At 43.5% G+C, this 21,790-nt stretch overlaps 2 non-coding genes across 2 annotated transcripts; both read right to left on the reverse strand.

The window, feature by feature from the left end:
* Nucleotides 1–17,463: 17,463 nt before the first annotated feature.
* On the reverse strand, nt 17,464–17,535 carry TRNAP-UGG (transfer RNA proline (anticodon UGG)). The gene has a single exon. It is a non-coding gene; the product is annotated as a tRNA-Pro (tRNA).
* A 2,215-nt stretch (nt 17,536–19,750) lies between these two features.
* On the reverse strand, nt 19,751–19,823 carry TRNAT-UGU (transfer RNA threonine (anticodon UGU)). The gene has a single exon. It is a non-coding gene; the product is annotated as a tRNA-Thr (tRNA).
* Between the last annotated feature and the right edge of the window lie 1,967 nt (nt 19,824–21,790).

A 21,790-nucleotide genomic window follows, 5' to 3' on the forward strand; every position in this document is an offset into this window, starting at 1 on the left:
GTCAACAACAGGAGTCACTGTGCACTTACTCCTCATGTAGGATCTCTGTCCTTAATGTGCTGTACATTGAGGCTTAATGCTATAACGAGTACTCAAACAGTATATTTCACTTTGTGTTTCTATGGGGGTGCAAACTGTTGAAATCTTTACTTAATGTATACTAAACTGATCTTCTGTTTAAAAAAAAAAAGAAGAAATTAGCAATTCCCAACTAGACTCTCACTGGGATTAAACATGACAATAGGTCTGATCTGATTTCATCATCATTTTAAAAATCATCTATTATTTTTCACTTTATGTTTCTGTGTGGGAGCAAACTGTTGAAATCTTTACTTAATGTATGCTAAACTGATCCTCTGTAAATAAAGAGAATTGAAAATAAATCCTCATGTGAATGGAAGGGGAGAGGGAATGGGAAAGGGGAGGGTTGCGGGTGGGAGGGACGTTATGGGGGGGAAGCCATTGTAATCCATAAGCCGTACTTTGGAAATTTATATTCATTAAATAAAAGTTAAAAAAAAAGAGGTGACTTCCTCAGCTCTCATCCTTTGTGCCTATTTATAGGCAGTTTCTGTTGCCAAACCCCAGGAAACAGAGGGGGGACTTCCCTAGGTCATATAAAAATGAATGAATATGGCTCTGGGGCTTGTACTCAGAAAACCCACAGCTGTAGGATGCAAGGGTCTTGCTCTCTTGCACCTGGCTCTGAGAATTTATGATAGCAATGGGGTTGCTCACTCTCCCCTAAAGATAAGGTGAAGCTTAGCAGCAGTTGTACTACTGCAGCTTGGGTCTGGTTCCTTATTGCAGAGGGAGACAATGTGGGTTCCTTTTTTTGGAGCAAATTGATTTCTTGGACCCAAGTCAGTTTTCTAGACTGGATTTAAAGTCTGTGAGGAATGTGGGATTCTCTTGTGTTTAAGGCTGCCAGTCTGCAGTAATGGTGGAGGTCACAGAGCTTTCTGCTTACTTTTTCTCAATAAGATAGAGTAACCCAATCAGGAACTATGGTAGGGGCTGTGACATACTTTGTTCCTCTCTCTATGCTGCCTTTCAGAGTCTCTGTGCTATTAGAGTTTGCATTACTTTGTTTTCAGTTTTCTAATACTGTTTTGAATGCTGTGTTGACTTAAAATACAAAATGTTAACAAAAAATCTTTAGCATTCTTTTTTTCTTTTTAATATCATGTCTATTTTTAAAGACTTAGCAATTTTTAACATTTTGTCATATTCACTTCACAGGTATATATTATATACATACATATATATACTATTTTTCTTGAAAATTGGAAATATCAACATCACATGTCATGAGATTCCTGACTTCAACAATAAAAACAAAGCTATATGCATTATTTTTTTAAAAAAAATAAGTTATTTATTTGCAAGTCAGAGTTACACAGAGGGAGGAGAGGCCAAGAGAGAGAGAGAGAGAGAGAGAGAGGTTTTCCATCCAATGGTTCACTCCCCAGTTGGCCGCAACGGCCGGAGCTGTGCTGATCCGAAGTCAGGAGCCAGGAGCCTCCTCCAGGTCTCCCAAGTGGGTGCAAGGACCCAAGCACTTGGGCCATCTTCTACTGCTTTCCCAGGCCATAGCAGAGAGCTGAATTGGAAGTGGAACATCCAGGTCTCGAACTGGTGCCTATATGGGATGCGGCACTACAGGCCAGGGCGTTAACCCGCTGCGCCACAGTGCTGGCCCCAGCTGTATGAATTATAATACCAGATTTCAAGACATACTACAGAGAAACCCATGTTACAGCGCAGCAAATTAAACAGTATCCTATTATGATGGCATCCCAGGGCTTCAGCTTGGCCCAGGCAAGGCTTCTACAACCATTTGAGGAGCGAACTAGTGGATGGAAGATATTTCTCTCTCTCTCTCTCTCTCTCTCTCTCTCTCCGTAACTGCCTTTCAAATAAATAAATAATCTTTTTAAAGATATTTACAACAGGGTTGTTAAAACCAAAACCTCCTGGTACTGGCATAAAAGTAGACACATAAGCCAATGGAATAGAATAGAAATCCCAGAAATAAATCCACATATCTACAAGTACCATATCTATGACAAAGGTGCTAAAAATCATTTCTTGGGGAAAGGAGAGTCTCTTCAATAAGTGGCATTGGGATCATTGGTTTTCTACATGCAAAAGTTTAAAACAAGGCCCCTACCTTACACCATCACTTCTTTTTTTTAACTTTTGTTTAATAAATATAAATGTCCAAAGTACAACTTTTGGATTATAGTGGCTTTTCCCCCCCATAACCTCCCTCCCACCCACAACCATACCATCTCCCACTCCCTCTCCCATCCCATTCTTCATCAAGATTCATTTATAATTATCTTTATATACAGAAGATCTACTTAGTGTTTACTAAGTAAAGATTTCAACAGTTTGCACCCACACAGATATACTATATAAAGTATAGAGTACTGTTTCAGTATTAGTTTTACCATTAATTTACATAGTACAATGCATTAAGGGCAGAGATCCTACATGGGGAGTAAGTGCACAGTGACTCCCATTGTTGATTTAACAATTGAAACTCTTATTTATGATGTCAGTAATCACCTGAGGCACTTGTCATGAACTGCCATGGATATGGAAGCCTTTTGAATTTGACAAGCTCGCAGTCAAAGTGGAAGTTCTCTCCTCCCTTTAGAGAAAGGTACCTCCTTCTTTGAAGGCCCGTTCTTTCTATTGGGATCTCACTCACAGAGATCTTTCATTTAGGTCATTTTTTTTTTTTTTTTTGCCAGAATGTCTTGGCTTTCCATGCCTGAAATACTCTCATGGGCTTTTCAGCCAGATCCAATGTCTTAAGGGATGATTCTGAGGCCAGAGTGCTGTTTAGGACATCTGCCATTCTAAGAGTCTGCTGTGTATCCCGCTTCCCATGATGGATCGTTCTCTCCCTTTTTGATTCTATCAGTTAGTATTAGCAGACACTAGTCTTGTTTATGTGATCCCTTTGGCACTTAATCCTATCATTATGATCAGTTATGAACTGAAACTGATCACTTTGACTAGTTAAGATGTTATTGGTACATGCCACCTTGATGGGATTGAATTGGAATCCCCTGGCACATTTCTAACTCTACTGTTAGGGGCAAGTCCAAATGAGTATGTGCCGAACTGTACATCTCCCTCTCTTATTCTCACTCTTATATATAACAGGGATAACCTTTCAGTTAAACTTAAACACCTAAGAATAATTGTGTGTTAATTAAAGAGTTAAACCAATGGTATTAAGTAGAACAAAAAAATACTAAAAGGAGTAAAATAGTAAGTTGTTCCTCGACAGTCAAGACAAGGGCTGATCAAGTCATTGTTTCTTATAGTGTCCATTTCATTTCAACACGTTTCCTTATAGGTGCTCACACCATCACTTCTTTACTGAAGTTTTCCCTCAATCTCCCAGAAGGACAATCCTTCCCGGGGCTGGTGCTGTATGGTGCCAGTTCAAGTCTTGGCTGCTCCATTTCAGATCCAGCTCCCTGCTAATACGACTGAAAACGCAGTGTAGCAAATTAAACTGCCACTTTGGATGCCCATATCCCATACTGAAGTGCCTAATCAGAGTCTTGGTTACTCCACAGTTAGCTTCCAGCTTTCTACTTGAGCCAGCAGGTGATGTCTCAAGTACTTGGGTTCCTGCCACCCACATGGAAAACCAGGATGGAGTTCTGGCTCAAATCTAACTCTTTCATTCTGCATTTAAATAAATAGATAAACCACTTTATTTCTTTTTAACTTTAATTTAGCAAATATAAATTTCCAAATTACAGCTTATGGTTTACAATGGCTTTTCCCCCCCATAACTTCCCTCCCGCCTGCAACCCTCCCCTCTCCCATTCCCTCTCCCATTCCATTCACATCAAGATTCATTTTCAATTATCTTTATATACAGAAGATAAATTTAGTATATATTAAGTAAAGATTTCAACAATTTGCACCCACACAGAACATAAAGTGTAAAATACTGTTTTAGTACTAGTTAAAGCATTAATTTACATTGAGCAACACATTAAGGACAGAGAGTAAGTGTACAGTGACTCCTGTTGTTGACTTAACAAATTGACATTCTTGTTTATGGCGTCAGTAATCACCCTAGGCTCTAGTCATGAGTTGCCAAGGCTATAGAAGCCTCTTGAGTTCGCCGACTCTGATCTTATTTAGACAAGGTCATAGTCAAAGTGGAAGTTCACTCCTCCGTTCAGAAAAAGGCGCCTCCTTCTTTGATGGCCCGTTCTTTCCACTGGGATCTCACAGAAATCTTTCATTTAGGTCCTTTTCTGTTTTTTCCAGAATGTCTTGGCTTTCCATGCCTGAAATACTCTCATGGGCTTTTCAGCCAGATCCAAATGCCTTTAGGGATGATTCTGAGGCCAGAGTGCTGTTTAGGACATCTGCAATTCTATGAGTCTGCTGTGTATCCCACTTCCCATGTTGGATCATTCTCTCCCTTTTTAATTCTATCACTTAGTATTAGCAGACACTAGTCTTGTTTATGTGATCGCTTTGACTCTTAGACCTATCAATATGGTCAATTGTGAACTGAAATTGATCACTTTGACTAGTGAGATGGCATTGGTACATGCCACCTTGATGGGATTGAATTAGAATCCAGTGGCATGTTTCTAACTCTACCATTTGGGGCAAGTCAGCTTAAGCATGTCCCAAATTGTACATCTCTTCCCTCTCTTATTCCCAATCTTATATTTAACAGAGATCACTTTTCAGTTAAATTTAAACACCTAAGAATAATTGTGTGTTAATTACAGAGTTCAACCAATAGTATTAACTAGAACAAAAAAAATACTAAAAGGGATAAAGTAGTAAGTTGTACATCAACAGTCAGGACAAGAGCTGATCAAGTCACTCTTTCTCACAGTGTCCATTTCACTTCAGGTTTCTTTTTTGGTGCTCAGTTAGTTGTCACCAATCAGGGAGAACATATGGTATTTGTCCCTTTGGGACTGCCTTATTTCACTCAGCATGATGTGCTCCAGAGTCCTCCATTTTGTTGCAAATGACTGGATTTCATTGTTTTTGACTGCTGTATAGTATTCTATAGAGTACATATCCCATAATTTCTTTATCCAGTCTACTGTTGATGGGCATTTGGGTTGGTTCCAGGTCTTAGCTATTGTGAATTGAGTGCAATAAACATTAATGTGCAGACCACTTTTTTGTTTGCCAATTTAATTTCCTTTGGGTAAATTCCAAGGAGTGGGAGGGCTGGGTTGTATGGTAGGGTTATATTCAGGTTTCTGAGGAATCTCCAGACTGACTTCCATAGTGGCTTAACCAGTTTGCATTCCCACCAACAGTGGGTTAGTGTCCCTTTTTCCCCACATCCTTGCCAGCATCTGTTGTTGGTAGATTTCTGTATGTGAGCCATTCTAACCGGGGTGAGGTGGAACCTCATTGTAGTTTTGATCTGCATTTCCCTGATTGCTAGTGATCCTGAACATTTTTTCATGTGTCTGTTGGCCATTTGGATTTCTTTTGAAAAATGTCTATTGATGCCCTTGGCCCTAGATAAACCACTTTAAATTGTCTTGAATATAATGTAGCTTATTTTAAGAAATAAAGTTTGTCATATTTATTTTTTATTCCAATTTTCCACAGCTTTTTTGGAGTTTCCTCATAATAAATTATAATTAAAAAAAAAAAAACTTGGAGAAGGGGCCGCATTGTGTCATGGTAGGCATTCCATATGGGTGCCGGTTCAAGTCCCGGCTACTTCACTTCCCATCCACCTCCTTGCTAACGTGCCTGGGAAAGCAGCAGAGGATGCCCAAGTGCTTGGTTCCCTGCACCCATGTGGGAGACCTGAAAGAAGATCCTGGCTCCTTGCCTTGGTCTGTCCCCGTCCTGGCCATTGCAGCCATTTGGGGAGTAAACCAGCAGATGGAAGATTTCTCTCAGTCTCTCCCTCTCTCTCTGTTACTCTGTCTTTCAAATAAAATAAATATTAAAACAAAAAACATACATACAAGCTTTGAATTTGAATTTCAGTACCTTTGGCTTTAATAATTTTAACTTTCCTGTATTTTCAAATATAGATTCTTGCTTTTTGTTGTTGTTGTTTTTCTCTGGGCCCTACAAATTGTGTTCTTGAATCTATGGCCTTCATCCCTCCATCCTTCCCAGGGCCTCAAGCCCAAGCAGGTCCTTCCTACCACATAAAAACTCAGTTCCAGTGCCGACACTATAGTAGGTAAAGCCACCACCCACAGTGCCGGCCTCCCATACTGATTCGAGTCCTGGCTACTCCACTTCTGATCCAGCTCTCTGCCTGTTAAAGCAGCAGAATATGTCCCAAGTCCTTGAGCCCCTGCACCCACAAGGGAGACCCGAAAGAAGTTCCTGGCTCCTAGCTTCAGATCGGTTCAGCCCCAGCCATTTCAGCCATTTGGGAAGTGAGCCAGCAGATGGAAGACTTCTTGCTCTCTCTCATTCTCCCTCTCTCTCTCTCTCTCCCTCTGCCCCTCTGTAACTCTCACTTTCAAATAAATAAATAAACCTTTAAAAACTCATTTCCATAAATGCAAGAGCCAAGAGACCTTCAGCTTGGGCCTGGTAAAACTGCTTCTGCCACCCCCTCTACCCTTCTGCCTTCCCATGTTCAGGACCTGACTCCCTCCTTTCTACTCTTACCCTCCCCTCAATCCTTCCTTGGAAGATACATGTATTTGTCTCTCATTCTGAACGTCTGTCTTTTCCGTAAGTGTATGAGTTCTCTCAATCTTTGTACCCTCAGGATCTAGACGAAGGCCTGGGACAGGAATTGGGCACATAAATGTTTATTGAGGTGAATGAAAGAAAAGCCAAGGCATGAATGATAATAATTCTCCAGTCATTCAATAAGCAAACCCTGAACAGCCCTCATTCCTGGAAGGAAATACTCCTTGTGAATGTTGAATCATCTCTAGCCCTGTCCAGATTCAGCTGGGGCTGGGCCAGACTGAAGCCAGGAGCCTGGGACTCCATCTGGATCCCCCACATAGGTGACAGGGGTCCAAGTACTTGGGCCATCTGCTGCTTTTCCAGGTACATTAGCTAAGAGACAAATTGGAAGTTCAGCAGTCAGACTCGAACTGAAGTTCATAAGGGAGCCAGCATCACAGGAAGTGGCTTAACTGCTATGCTACAGTGCAGGCCTCTATTATCTGAGTTTTTTTTTTTATTGAAGAGGCAGAGAGACAGAGAGACAGAGAGACAGAGAGACCTCTCCCCTCTCCATCCACTTACTCACTCAATTGTCTGGGAGCCAGGCACTCAATCCAGATCTCCCGTATAGGTGTTAGGGACTTGAGCCATCACCTGCTGCTTCCCACAGTGTGCATTAGTAGGAAGTTGGAATCAGAGTAGTTGACTTCAGACACTCAGGTATGGGATGTGGACATCCCAAGTGGTGTCTTAATTGCTGTGCCAAACTCCTGCTTCCTTATACTTTAAATCATCTCCAGATTAGTTATAATGCCAAATATAATGCTATATAACTAGTTTGGGCATTATATTGTTTAGAAAATCACGACAAGCAAAAAAAGCTGTACATGTCCTGTACAATTTTTGAAACATATTTGATTCATGATTAGTTGAATTCACAGATGTAGAACCTGTAGCCATGGAGTGCCAACTATATTTGCAAGAATATCAGCCCTTCTGAGGCCATGCAACTACTTGGCCATTCTAGTGAACAGAGTGGATGCCTTCTCAGAAGAGCATTTTTATATGCACAAAATTCATAGGTTAAAAAGGAACTCCACTTTACTGAAATAGAATAAAAATTTTTAAGTTCATTTGTAATGTGATTACAAATGTGCTGCTTGGCCGGTGCCGCGGCTCACTAGGCTAATCCTCCGCCTAGTGGTGCAGGCACACCAGGTTCTAGTCCCCGTTGGGGCAACGGATTCTTTCCCGGTTGCCCCTCTTCCAGGCCAGCTCTCTGCTGTGGCCCAGGGAGTGCAGTGGAGGATGGCCCAAGTGCTTGGGCCCTGCACCCCATGGGAGACCAGGAGAAGCACATGGCTCCTGGCTCCTGCCTCCGGATAGGCGCGGTGCGCCGGCCGCAGCGCACTGGCTGCGGTGGCCATTGGAGGGTGAACCAACGGCAAAAGGAAGACCTTTCTCTCTGTCTCTCTCTCTCTGTCTCTCTCTCTCACTGTCCACTCTGCCTGAAAAAAAAAAAAAGCACTGCTTAATAACAAGACTTACCAGTACTCACAATAATTACCATGATTTTTTAGCCGCTAAGGAGCATAAATGACACTTCAACATACTTCTAACTGTAATATGAAAATGTGGTTTGTACCAGCAATGAAGACCCTGTTAATTCCACTAAAGTTTCTAATTTCTAGTCATAATTTAAGGAAGATTATTTTAGTTAATGATTAGTAATTTACAAAGTTCTGTTAATTTTTTTCTCATCCAGGTTTACAGACTCCTTGACAATTAGTTATTCACAACCTTCCAGGGTAAGGCAACCCCTCTGACAGTGTCTTAAGACCTCCTCTTTCAATATTGCAACCACCGCCTGTTGGCAGTAGGTGGCGCCAATAGAAAGCTTCTCCTTCTGACTCAAGGACTAGATAATTAGGTGTAAGCCACAGAACTAGGTAGAGCAGGGACTCAAGTTTGTTGAACAGTCCAAGGCTTGCATGATTTGGGCGTGACTAGGAGTATATTATGAGCATAACTACAAATGCTCACATTTAAGCAACTGGTGGCATTTTACAAAACAACACGCATTGAGATAGGAAATTATCCACAAGGCATCTACTAAAAGCAAGTTTAAAGGGATAACATCTCTCCTACATCAGCTCCCCACCCTTCTCACTTTCCAGGAAAGAGGGCACAGAATGCCCAGTTCCTACATTAGCACCCATCACCAACGTTTGTTGTTTCACTTCTCACTGTAAATTCTCACTGTAAAATACCTTTGTGCTTGGTTAATGAACAAAAGGACATAGAGAAAAGATGCCTTTCTGATGTTGTATCACAACAAGATGTGGGGAGTCCGGATAAGAGTGTGTGACAGTGTCCGTGGAGTTGTCTGGGATTATCCAGTGAAGAAGGTTGGACATCCAGGAGCATCCTGGCATCATTTTCTGAGACAGAGGACTTGCAAGAGGGAGCTGGTTAGGATATGGGGTAGGTCATGGAGGTGTGGAGCTGTAGAGCTTGTTTGTGGGCCTTAATAGATTGAAGTAGAAATGAGAAAGGAAGCTATCAGTATCATACCATCAGTATGTCAAAGAGATATTTGTGTGTGTTGTAGCATCTTTCATGATTGTCAAGATACAGGAACAACATAAGTATCCAGCAGTAGATGAATGATAAAGAAAATGTGATATAGGCCGGCGCCGCGGCTCACTAGGCTAATCCTCCACCTTGCGGCGCCGGCACACCGGGTTCTAGTCCTGGTCGGGGCGCTGGATTCTGTCCCGGTTGCCCCTCTTCCAGGCCAGCCCTCTGCTGTGGCCAGGGAGTGCAGTGGAGGATGGCCCAGGTGCTTGGGCCCTGCACCCCATGGGAGACCAGGAAAAGCACCTGGCTCCTGGCTCCTGCCATCGGATCAGCGCGGTGCGCCGGCCGCAGCGCGCCGGCCGCGGCGGCCATTGGAGGGTGAACCAACGGCAAAGGAAGACCTTTCTCTCTGTCTCTCTCTCTCACTGTCCACTCTGCCTGTCAAAAAATAAAAAAATGTGATATATATATATAATTTTTATATATAGAATGTGATATGTATAAATATTTTTATTGAGATACTATTCAGCCTTTTAAAAAGAGAAAATCCTGTCATTTGTGAATAAATTTAGAGGATATTGTTTTTGGTAAAATCAGTCAAAGAAAAAGAAATACAAACTGATATCATATGAGGAATCTAAAAATGTTACTATCATAGAGGTAGAATAGAATCATGATTACAAGAGGCTTGGGAGGCAAGAGACATGGAAGAGTGAAGAGAGGTTTGTCAAAATGTCAAAATTTCTGTTAGATAGGAGGAACAAGTTCTGGTGCTTTATTACACAATAGGGTGACTACAGTTAATAGTTATATTTCAAAACAGCTATAAGAAAGGATTTTTAAAGTTCTTACAACAAAGAAATGTTTGAAGTCATGAATATGCTAATTATTCTAAGTTGAGTACTATATACAATGTGTCCATATATTAAAATACCACATTGCACCCCATAACTATGTGAAATCATATGTCAACAAAAAAATGAAAATAAAGAGCCGGACTTGTGGCACAGAGGATTAAATCAGCACTTGCAAAGCAGGCATGCCAAACTAGAGTATTGACTCAAGCCCCAAATTCTCTACTTCCTATCCAACTTCCTGCTAATGCACCTGGGAAGGCAGCAAAAGATGGCCCAAGTGCTTGGGTCACTTCTACCCATGTGGGAGACCAAGCTGGAGTTTTTGGCTCCTAATATTAGCCTGGCCAACCCCTGGCTCTCTTTCTCTCTGTCATTCTGCCTTTCAAATAAGTTAATAGATCAACTGTAAAACAAAAATAAACACAATTTTTAAAATAAATAAAAGTTATGTAATTTTAATCCATTAGTTCCATTACTAGATGTTTCTCCTAAAAAAATAATTGTGAAGTTATGTGGAGACTGTCAACCTAAATAACAAACAATCATAGATTCTCTAAAGAATAATATTTACTTGGAAACAACAAAGCATTGCAATGGGACTAGCAGAATATTCCAATAGGACTATGATGGCCATAATAAACTATGGGCATGTTCGAAGAGGTTGAGGGAAAGGATAAGTTTTTAAAAGCAAAAGTGAGGAATTTTTGAAAGATATTTTGAAACGGTTGTCTTTGTTCACAGGATTAATCCAGTGGGTAATGACCTAGGTGAAAGATCTCTGTGAATAACATCCCAGCAGAAAGAACGGGCCATCAAAGAGGGGGGTGCCTTTCTCTAAAGGGAGGAGAGAACTTTCATTTTGACTATGGCCTTGTCTAAATGTGATTGGAGTTTGTGAACTCAAGAGGTTTCCATAGCCTTGGCAACTCATGACAAGAGCCTCAGGTGATTACTGACGTCATAAGTAAGAGTGTCAATTGTTAAATCAACAATGGGAATCACTGTGCACCTACTCCCCATGTAGGATCTCTGTCCTTAATGCATTATACTATGTGAATTAAAGGTAAAACTACTATTCAAACAGTACTCTATACTTTGTGTATCTGTGTGGGTGCAAACTGTTGAAATTTTTACTTAGTATATACTAAATTGATCTTCTCTATATAAAAATAATTGAAAATGAATCTTGATGAAGAATGGGATGGGAGAGGGAATGGGAGATGGGATGGTTGCAGGTGGGAGGGAGGTTATGGGGGTAAAGCCACTATAATCTAAAAGTTGTACTTTCGAAATTTATATTTGTTAAATAAAAGTTGAAAAAAATAAAAATAAAAAAATAATCTAGTGGGTGGCATAAGGCTAATGATGAACACAGGTGCTGGGCAGATGTCCTTGTAGATGTACTTTTTGTATAACATTGTAGTGCCTTCTTTGTAAGGTTTAAGTTCTGCCAGAGTGGTAATAATTACTGTTAAGTGAGCATGTGTAAAGACCCTTTCTTCATAAACTTCTGACTTTATTTTTGATAGCATTGACATAGAGACTCCATCTTGGTCGTGACAACTTTCATATTCCCTTGGTGAGATTGAGCTATAAATCTCCCAATATTATTAACAATTGGGAAAAAGAGGAAAGAATCTAAATGTTTTATAATAATGGTTAGCTAAACCAGGGTTCTTGTAAGCCATGAAATTAAGTGTCCTTTAAAATGATGTCTTAGACCATTTTCTTCTTCCTACAATATATCTGTCTTAAAATACATCTGGTCACAGAAAGCAGGAGACACAGCTCAGGCACGTTCTACATCTGGCTCTTCTGGATGTTTGTCCCCACTGGGAGTCTATCTGTTGCTCCAGGAGAACAGTCTCTCCACACAGAACCAGTGTGTTCTGTGCTCCTGGCAGGCTCTACAGAAACTGCTCGCTGAGATCCCAGAACTGGAGGTCCGCCTCATCTCCAGCAGCGTGAAAATTGGGGTCAGTCAGCCACAGGGCAGTGTCCTACCTAACACCTAGGTGGTATGGTAGCTGCCGCACAAGGCCTACATCCAGCTTGAAAAAGCACTGCCCACCGTGAGACTATGGTCTGAAACTATGAGGTGAAGTCCAAAGATAACCAGAAAATATGGAAAACCTTCACTTTGGACCAGTCTCTTTTTAGAGCCGTTTGTAATTTCTTAGAAAGCATTGTGGAGAAAAATTACATGTGTTTAATATTTTTCAAAGCGAGTTACAAAACAATGCAATGTATTTTTGTTAAAAAAGTATAAATGTTAAAATAAGTCTGAGTCTGAAAGTTCAGAATATTATCAATGAAGGTTGCATGACTGGGGGTGATTTCCCTAATCTTTATGTTCATTTATGTGTATCTTTATTCTTATGAGTGTCTAGTTTCCTATTGTAAGCATACAGTAATAGGATAAATTTTCAGTGTATAAAAATATAGAAAATTCTAAGGAACTGCAAGAGTAGGCTGGAGGAAATAGAATAAGAACATGCCCCAGCACGAGCTGCTTTTATTTCCTGCCCATTCCAGTGCAATAAAACAGCTTGTGGATTTACCCTGGTGGTGTTGCAATGTAAAACAGGAAATCAGGAAAGATTTCCATTTCAGGGTCTAGTTTTAACAAGTTACAAAGTCTTAAAGAACTTGGAAAGCCTATTATTCTAGACTCTCACCTATCTACTTCTCAGTTCTATAACTGTGGTGGGTAGAGTCCAAAGAGAAGTTCTAAGATCCCAGTTGTATAAACTTGAATAGGCTGAGATGTCATTCCAAAGTTGACAGGGATTCCAGGGGCCCCTGAAAAGAAAAAAAAAATGAAAAGAAAATTATTTAACTCTCCAGGAGCCCTGAGGGAAAGGAAGATGTGAGTCAGGGGGAGACAAATACAATGCACTTGAGTTGGCCTAAGATTGAGCACTCTGCACACTTCTTTGCAAAACTAGCCACTCCAGTGTCAGCCTCATGAAAGAGAGAGAGAGAGAGAGAGAGAGAGAGAGAGAGAGATCTTCCATTCATTAATTCACTCCCCTCAGATGGCCTGAGACAGCCCTGCTACATTTCCAAGCACATCAGCAGGAATGCTGGATGAAAGTGAAATAACTGAAACTTGATTGAACCAGTGCTCTGGTATTGTATATGTGGTCCACACCTGTAAATTTCTTTGCAACTTTCTGTGAATCGATAATTACTTCAAAATTTTAAAATTCGGTGTTTTTTGTTTTTTTCATTTTTAAAGATCCTGGATTCCAAATCAGCATTTTCATGTAAGAAGTTAATGCTCTCGGCCGGCGCCGCAGCTCACTAGGCTAATCCTCCGCCTTGCGGCGCCGGCACACCGGGTTCTAGTCCCGGTCGGGGCGCCGGATTCTGTCCCGGTTGCCCCTCTTCCAGGCCAGCTAGTGCAGTGGAGGATGGCCCAAGTACTTGGGCCCTGCACCCCATGGGAGACCAAGAGAAGTACCTGGCTCCTGCCATTGGATCAGCGCGGTGTGCCGGCCGCAGTGCACCGGCCGCGGCGGCCATTGGAGGGTGAACCAACGGCAAGGGAAGACCTTTCTCACTGTCCACTCTGCCTGTCAAAAAAAAAAAAAAAAAAAAAAAAGTTAATGCTCTCAGTTGGGGAACCTTGTTGAAGTCAAGATTTGGCACATTTCCTGATTCCCTGTGGTTTTACAGGTACACTTCCTAATCCACACAGAGGGACTCACTGTGAGCAGAGATGACTCCATTGAGTGGATGTCAAGTTACTAAAATACAAAATAATCAGCTGAGACCATCTCTGTCCCAGCTCCTCTTCTAATTCCAGCTCCCTGCTAATGCTCACCTTGGGAGGTAGCAGTTAATGGTTCAAGCACTTTTTCTTCTACCCACATGAAAGACCCAGATCAGTTCCTGACTTTGGACTATCTGGACCCAGGCTGTTGCAGGAATTTGGGGGAAAGAACCAGCAGATGGAAGAGCTCTCTGTCTCCAAATCCTGTCTCCCCTCTCCTTCAAATAAAATGTAATTAAATTTTAAAAGTTAAACCATGTCAAATGCTTAAAAAAAAAAAAAAACAGCGCTATACGCAGTTGTTAAGAGTCACACTGTATTTGTATCCCTCTGTTGGTGGGGAAAGGTGTCTTTCTTTCTGCCCTCCCCCTCTTAAATAATTCTGTTCACTTTTGTTTTGTTTCCTTGTGTACTCCAGCATTGGTTATAGTCATGGGAAAGGAAGGTGTCCACAGAGGCACACTTAACAAGAAAGCATATGAACTCGCTTTATACCTGAGGAGGTCTGATGGGTAAGCAGCCTCTCCCCATCTACCTAGCAGCTGTCTTCATCACCACCCCAAATATGGTCACAGTGCTACCAGACTATAGATGGTAGCTAACTTTTCTTTACCTATTTTCTAAAGTCATATTCCTGTTTGCCCAATGGATCACTTGTATGTTAACCACTGTATGTAACCAACCCTCACCTGGCAACATAATTGCAGCACAATAATGATTTGCATGATACCTTGAAATTGGGGGGAGGGAGCATGCCAAGTTGGGCATTACATTGTCTTAGCAATTAATGGGATATTTATTACTAAAATAAGTTAATATTAAGCAAGGTGCCGGTTGTACAATCTAATTTGATCAGTGTTTTTTCAGCTCTTTGAGCATTTATTTGGCTCACGTAGTCTTCCTTTCATAGCACATGGTTGGGAGGAAAACTTGCATGTATCTTTCCTTCACTCCTCTCCTCCTACCCACTGCTTCGCACATGAGGTATTTGGTTTGAGTCCATCTTCTTTCATGCAGTGCCTGGTTAATTTACCCAATTAATACCCTTTTTGTTGACGAGCTATTGAGAACTGCAGGAATTTGCTTTTCGTATTGTTGTTGCATTTGAGTAGAGACAAACCTTTTTTCATAATGTCTATAGGACGTGTAAAGAGTGCAACTACAAACCAAGAGCAAAAGGCACTTCCTCCCATGACTGTACTAGATTGATTAATCCCCAGGGACATTCCATCACTGTAGTAGCTCAGATGTTTGTTCCTTTTTCTTTGCACACCAGCTTCTACTCTTTAGTAAAATTGTAAAAGGCTGCCATTATGGACATTAGATATCCCAACATAACCATCTGGAGTGTGTCCAGTTCGTTCTTCATAGGACCAATTTTTATTTGCAGCTTGAGTTTTTATATGAAGTTGCATTATTGTGGACTTGGCTGTCTTGTGATGAATTTTTTCCATATGTATTCCGTGCCATACTATTGTTAAAATGAACTGTTGCTGTTGTGAGATGGATTTTAACTGACCTATTAAGGGTTTCTTTCGAATGGCACTACGTCAGGGACATTCTAGTATTTGCTTCTATTGTTTGGGCCTTGTGGATAATGTACAGATTTAAAAACAAATCTTGTTGCTGATTTGTCCATTTCTTTCCCTGCACTTTGTTACATCTGGGATACAGTCTAACTCACCTGATTTAATATGCATTTAAAAAATGCCATAACTATTAAAACACCTTGTTTACAGACAGATGAAATAAATTTATTCCAACCAAAAAAAAAGAGTCACACTGTAATCTCTACATTAAGTGACCTGCATAATGGGAAATATCTGCACGGGGATGTAGCAGTAATTGCATGTTATTCTACTGTAGCACTGGTGACCCTCCCTTCTTTGAATTTCTCCAAGTCTCTGTCCCAGAATCAGAAATTGGGCTCTTTCATATTTTGGAATTTGATCTGGAATTCAAATGAAATTTGGGGAGAAGCAAATCTAACTTTAAAAAGATAATCCAAATCTGTATCTACAGCAGATCACAACTAAGGATATAGATATATTGGTGCAGGGAAAAATCAATAGAAAAACAAACTTGAGATTCATCCACTAATATTGATGGTTAGCTCTGAGTTATGGATTTAGGTGTGGGGTTTTTTTTTTCTATAGGTTTTCCTAGATTTTGCTAATTTTTAAAAATTGATTCTTCTAATCAGGAAAAAAAATTCCCTATAGTGTGCATTCAGGTGTTTGGTACCTTGATGCCTTGATCTGGGAAATTTGTTTAAAGGGTGGAAACATCAAACAGCAGAATTGGGTGGACAGCAGCCTATGGGAACACCAGAGACACATCTGAGTATATCATCTTCACGGCGGAGGGGGGGGGGGGGGGAGGGAGTTACTTTTTTAAAAAAATGGAAATGGATGTGCAGGTTCTCCCTCACTTCCTCTTTTAGTTTATAGAAACAATACAGTTCACAGTTATCGAAATATATTGTTTAAGGTGAAAGTGTAGAAGGCTTTCCCTGTTCTCACACCCACTCCCCAACGGCCTTACAACTTCAGTGTTCTTCCCACTAACGCAAACCTTGCAGGCTCGCTCACGAACCCTCCTTGTCATAGCGTTCCTGGAGCTGTTTCCACGCCTGTGGCAGTGGCCTAGCGAATTCTGCTCTACAAGATGTGTTTCTGAGATGATTCGCCACTAAGCTGTTTGTCCACGAACCCTGAGTTCATTATTTATATGGGAGAAATACACACACATAGGGCAGTACCAGCAAGCCGGTAGCGTGGTCCCGCTGTCTAAGCCGCTGCGGGAATAAGGCTCCAGTCAGGGAGAGGCAGCTGGGGAAATCCTACCACTGCCAAATGGGTTGAGATCGCTTACTTTTTCTCTCGAGATTTTGCAAAAGGAAGACAGTTGAACTTGCTGTCGCCCCCACGCTTGTTTGGAATCTGGAATCTGTTTAAGAAGCATGTGGTTGTAAACTGGACCATAGCCAGATCCATGTGCCCGGGTGTCCTCGGCAGCAAGTGAGGTGGGTTCAGGTTTGTGTGGTTCCCTAAGAGCTGAGAGAAAGCAGTGGTGTCGGTATTTCTCTACATGAGTTCTCTAACCAGATGGAGGTAAGTGGTTGGATGTTCTGGAAGATTCTCCAACTTTCCTCCAATGTAATGAATGTTAGAGAATCTTTCACTCCACCTATCCCACCCCCCAAAAAAGGGTTTGCAAGTGTTCCCGCCCGGCTTCCAACCTGGGCCCTCGCACGTGTGAGGCAAACGTGATAACCACTACACTACAGAAGATAGCGACCCTGTGCTGCGCCAAAACTTACTTGATCGTTAGCAAAGCCCTAAGTTTATTGAATTTCAATTGCCACCTGCGAAAAGTGGACACCTAGGACCGACAAGGACAATCGCACTGGGCTCTACATTTAGCCTGTCATTAGCATCTACAAGTTCCTAGGAGGGCTCCTTCAGTCTCTTATTTGTGTTCGCCTCCAACTCCATGCCCTCCCCAAATATTCTTGGCGGTTTCTTAGGAACCACAGAGACAGGTAACAGGAAGTGAAAAAGCAATGGGCTCGTCCGGGATTTGAACCCGGGACCTCTCGCACCCAAAGCGAGAATCATACCCCTAGACCAACGAGCCAACTCATCGAGGCTTTTGGCGGGAACCCTGATCCTTTTCCATGTGGCTCATTTGCCAGTTTACAACGCTTGGGTGGTGTGGGAGTCCCCCAAGCCCGACCTGTTTTATTCACCGCCGCCTACACCACTAGCTCAGCCGCATGCAGCCAGCGCATTGCGAACGCTCCGAGAGCTACGCCTCCGGACGAGTGCTCCGGCTGCAGGCGGCAGCGGCAGCGGCAGCGGCAGCGGCGCGACCCGGCGGCCGGGGGCTAGGCGCATAGGCTGTGAGAGCCCGAGGGCTGCGAGAATGAACTCAAATGAGAATGAACTCAAATGGGCACACTGGACGGTCTAGCTCAAGAAAAGCGAAGTGGGAATCCGAGTAGTCCCTTCAGGCTCGGGATTCTGGTAAAGAGGTGGGGTTCTCTACTGTTCTATAAAAATATAAAAAGCATTACATGGGTTTTTGCTAAATGTTCAGAAAACGTAGCGAAGCGTAGGGGAGAATTGACAATTGGCCTGGAACCCCCGCCGTCCCGGAAGTAACGCCGAGGCTGGCGCGCAGCCCCCCTAGTTTGTACCGGTGCCGGATCCCGCCGGAGCGGCCTCCTTCTCCATGGCCTCAGACTTGAGGCACGAAACTGTACTGATTTATCTGGTAGCTGAAAATAGCAACAACAAAAACAGATTGGGACTCTCTGCTGTGAAATTCGCACTAGTCCTCTTAGAGCTGATTCACAGGGTTTTTTTGGTTTTTGATTTTTCTGTTTGGTTTGGTTTGGTTTGGTTTGGTGCTACTTGCAGGGACAATTCCTACATTGTTATACACTGTGGGAAACGCAGGTCTTAGGGACAAACTCCTATAAAAGTGCTCAGGTTTCCATTTCCATTCCCGGGCATCTTGCTCACTCCTCTGCGCTGACCGCTCCACTGGCGCCTCTTTGTGTCTTCCGTCGTTGGCCTTCGGCCCCTGCCTAGGTGAACATCCCACGGGAACTGATCCCTTCCATCTTGCTGCCCTCCACGCTCTGTACTCAGGCCTCCGCCACCAGCTGATCGCGGCGTAAGCCTAGGAATCCGCCCTCCGCACTTCCCCCGGCGGCCGGCTGATCCTGCCGGGTGACCGGTGAATATATCGGCCGCCTGGCTTAGGCGCTGCTGTCGCGCCCAGAGTGAGCCCCAACGAGAGCAAGACGCGGCGTTCATCAGTTTGTCCAGCTACTATCAGGGACCAGCTGCCAACACCCTCCACGCGGTCACCCCGGGAATCTATGGTGCTAGTAGGGAGGTGGCCGTATTTCAGTCCCTTGGGTAGTCCGCCATGTCCCCGAATTCCGGCTTCCACAATGAGATGGCCTTCCTGGGGGTCAGACCTTGGGGTCCCCCAGTGCGCGGGGGTCCTGGCCTATTCCGAACGAGTCTGTTCGAGTCGTGACCAGAGTCTGGGTTCTTTAGAAGGAGGAAGCAGGGAAGCGTGTGCCTTCCGGCGTGGGTCGCAGACCCCAGCTCCCTCCCCTTCATACGCACTTTGTTCTCCATCCCCTCGGGCTTCTACCCAGTTGTTCAGGAGTGGTTTTCTCTCTCTGGTGCACCGGATCCGGTTTTTGTTTTGGAACCTCAGAGTCAGACGGCCAGCATATAATTGTCTGGTTTGTTGGTTTATAAGAAAGTAAACATGTTTTTACAAACTAAGAGCCTTTTAAGTCCTGCTTGCACTGTCTTTACATAGAATAATTCCACCGAGGGCAAAAGCAAATGCTTACAACACGAAGATGGTAAGGGCCGAGAGGACTAGGACACACCGCTCGGCGATCAGAAGGCAGACCTAACTCAGCGCGCACGGGAAGGGAAGGCAAACCGGGTGTGGGAAGGGGTGAGTGAGTATCGTCTTCTTTCCAAAGAGAGGGACAGTAGGTCCCATCCTGGAAAGAAGAAAGGACAAGAGATGAGGGCAAACTCCAAATCGGAGTAGGGTGACAGGATGAAAGCGAGCAGGGGTGGAGATGAGCCACAGGTTAACCACAGGACTCGGCCAGAGCAGACTGTGGACGAAGGGTAAGGATGCAGTGCACGCGACTTCCGAAAATAAAATAACAGTCAGGTACTTGAGTCGTAAAGCTCAGGCAGTTCGGCCAAGACTCAGCCTCCACATAGTTGTAAATTAACTTGGTTCGTTTCGCTTTTCTATTTCTCAGAAAAAGTGGGGGGGAATAAGGGAAAAAAAAGCCTGGAGCAGGCCCCAGCGAGATTTGAACTCGCGACCCCTGGTTTACAAGACCAGTGCTCTAACCCCTGAGCTATGGAGCCAGCCACAAGCAAAGCCTGTGCGCACGAGCAATTGACGCCATTCTCACGGCTGCGCAGTCGCAGAACACCAAGTGGCGAGTTGAAGTGCCACATCATTGGAAATACAGTCAGCGTCTTTTATCTCAGTTGCTGCCGCCTGGCCTGCAATGTTGATATATGTCAGTTATCCCCAAAGACCGGCGGAAGGGGTCTGCAGAGAAAACCGGCGTTGTGCGCATGCGCGTGCGGGGGGGGCGAAAGGACTGGGAAGGGGGGAGCAGTGCTTCCGGTGGGCGGAGCCATGTGGAGCTGCGGTATTAGTTGGTGGTCGCCGGCTGGAGGCAGAGTTGCAAGTCTTAACGCGTTTTGTGTCAGAGTCCAGGGATCAGGCAGTAAAAAGGACTAGGGAGAGAAGTCGGTAGGTGTGTCCTGCGGGGAATCCAGATCTGAGCTGGTAATGTGGGACCCGGGATGGGCCGCGGGTTGAGGGAACAGAGGGACCAAGAGGTAGAGGCGGACAGGGAGTGGTGGAGGAATCAAAAGGACTGGGTGTTTGGAAGTGGTGTTGAGAGAGAGTGGGTCAAGGATCCGGAGAGAGGGGCTAAGTAATGCCTCCTCTTCTAGACAAATTAAGGAAAAGCAACCCTTAGGGCATGCCTTGACCTCAGAAGGTGGTCTCTAAGGATCCGTGAAGAGCCCACACAAGGTCTACTGTGTGGAGAATAAGACGATGGCAGACAGGAGTCCCTGGGGCAGGAAAGAACGTGGTGGCTCCACACAGTAGACCTTGGCCTGATGGTCCACCCTGCCCTATGGCCATCTGGTCCCTGCAAGACCAAATGACGTGGGTTCCTGGGTCACGCCGGAGACAAGCATTGGGTGCATCGGAGTCTGGATGCTCTAGATCCTTGTGAGGGTCTGTGTGGTAGCAGCTGCCTGGGTTCTCGGGACTCTTCAGCTCTCAGGCATCTGGGACTAAGAGGTAGAACAGAGACCAAAACGTCTCACAACACCCAAAAGATAGGAAAGGAGACTGTACCCATCTATGTTTTCACACTAGCGTTGCACCACCCGATTCACTGCACTGCCATGGTGACCAAGAGAGAACATGCCTTCCCCTCCATATGCAGTTGTTACTTTGTTGTCAGATTTCTTCAGATATGTATAGATATCTATGCAGTTATTCTGCAAAGATTCTCTGATAGAAAATCTCACTTACAAACACAAAAACTGAAAGTACACACAGACGCAGCCACCCAACAGTTGCCAGACCTGTCCCTACAGGTGCACACGGCCCTTCCACTAGGCATCCCACCTTCTGAGACTTGTAATGTGATATGCTTGACAGTCATTAAATGGAACAAAGGGAATTGTGACACTCATCCAAAAAGCCATATAAACCGAAATACATTAGAGCTGATGATATTAGGTGATTGACTTAGCAAGTGAATGTTAGAAATGCGATTTCCTCGTGGGAATCAGTGGTTTTAAAACATGCATTCTCTGGCCTCAGAATCAGCCCTTAAGGCATTCGGATCTGGCTAAAAAGCGCATGAGAGTATTTCAGGCATGGAAAGCCAAGACACTCTGAAAAAAAAAAAAAAAAAAAAAACCACCTAAATGAAAGATCTCTGTAAGATCCCAGTGGAAAGAACAGGCCATCAAAGAAGGAGGTACTTTTCTCTGAAGGGAGGAGAGAACTTTCACTTTGACTATGGCCTTGTCTAAATAAGATCGGAGTTGGTGAATTCAAGAGGCTTCCATAGCCTTGGCGGCTCATGACAAGTGCCTCATAAATAAGACATCATAAATAAGAGTGTCAATTGTTAAATCAACAACGGGAGTCACTGTGCACTTACTCCCCAAATTTAGGGGTGGGTATCAGTGCCAGTGTATGACCTAAGGATCTCTGTCCTTAATGTGTTATACTATGTGAATTAAAGGTATAACTAGTACTCAAACAGTACTTTATACTCTGTGTTTCTGTG

Source organism: Oryctolagus cuniculus, chromosome 14 (assembly GCF_964237555.1).
Source record: "Oryctolagus cuniculus chromosome 14, mOryCun1.1, whole genome shotgun sequence".
NCBI lineage: Eukaryota > Metazoa > Chordata > Mammalia > Lagomorpha > Leporidae > Oryctolagus > Oryctolagus cuniculus.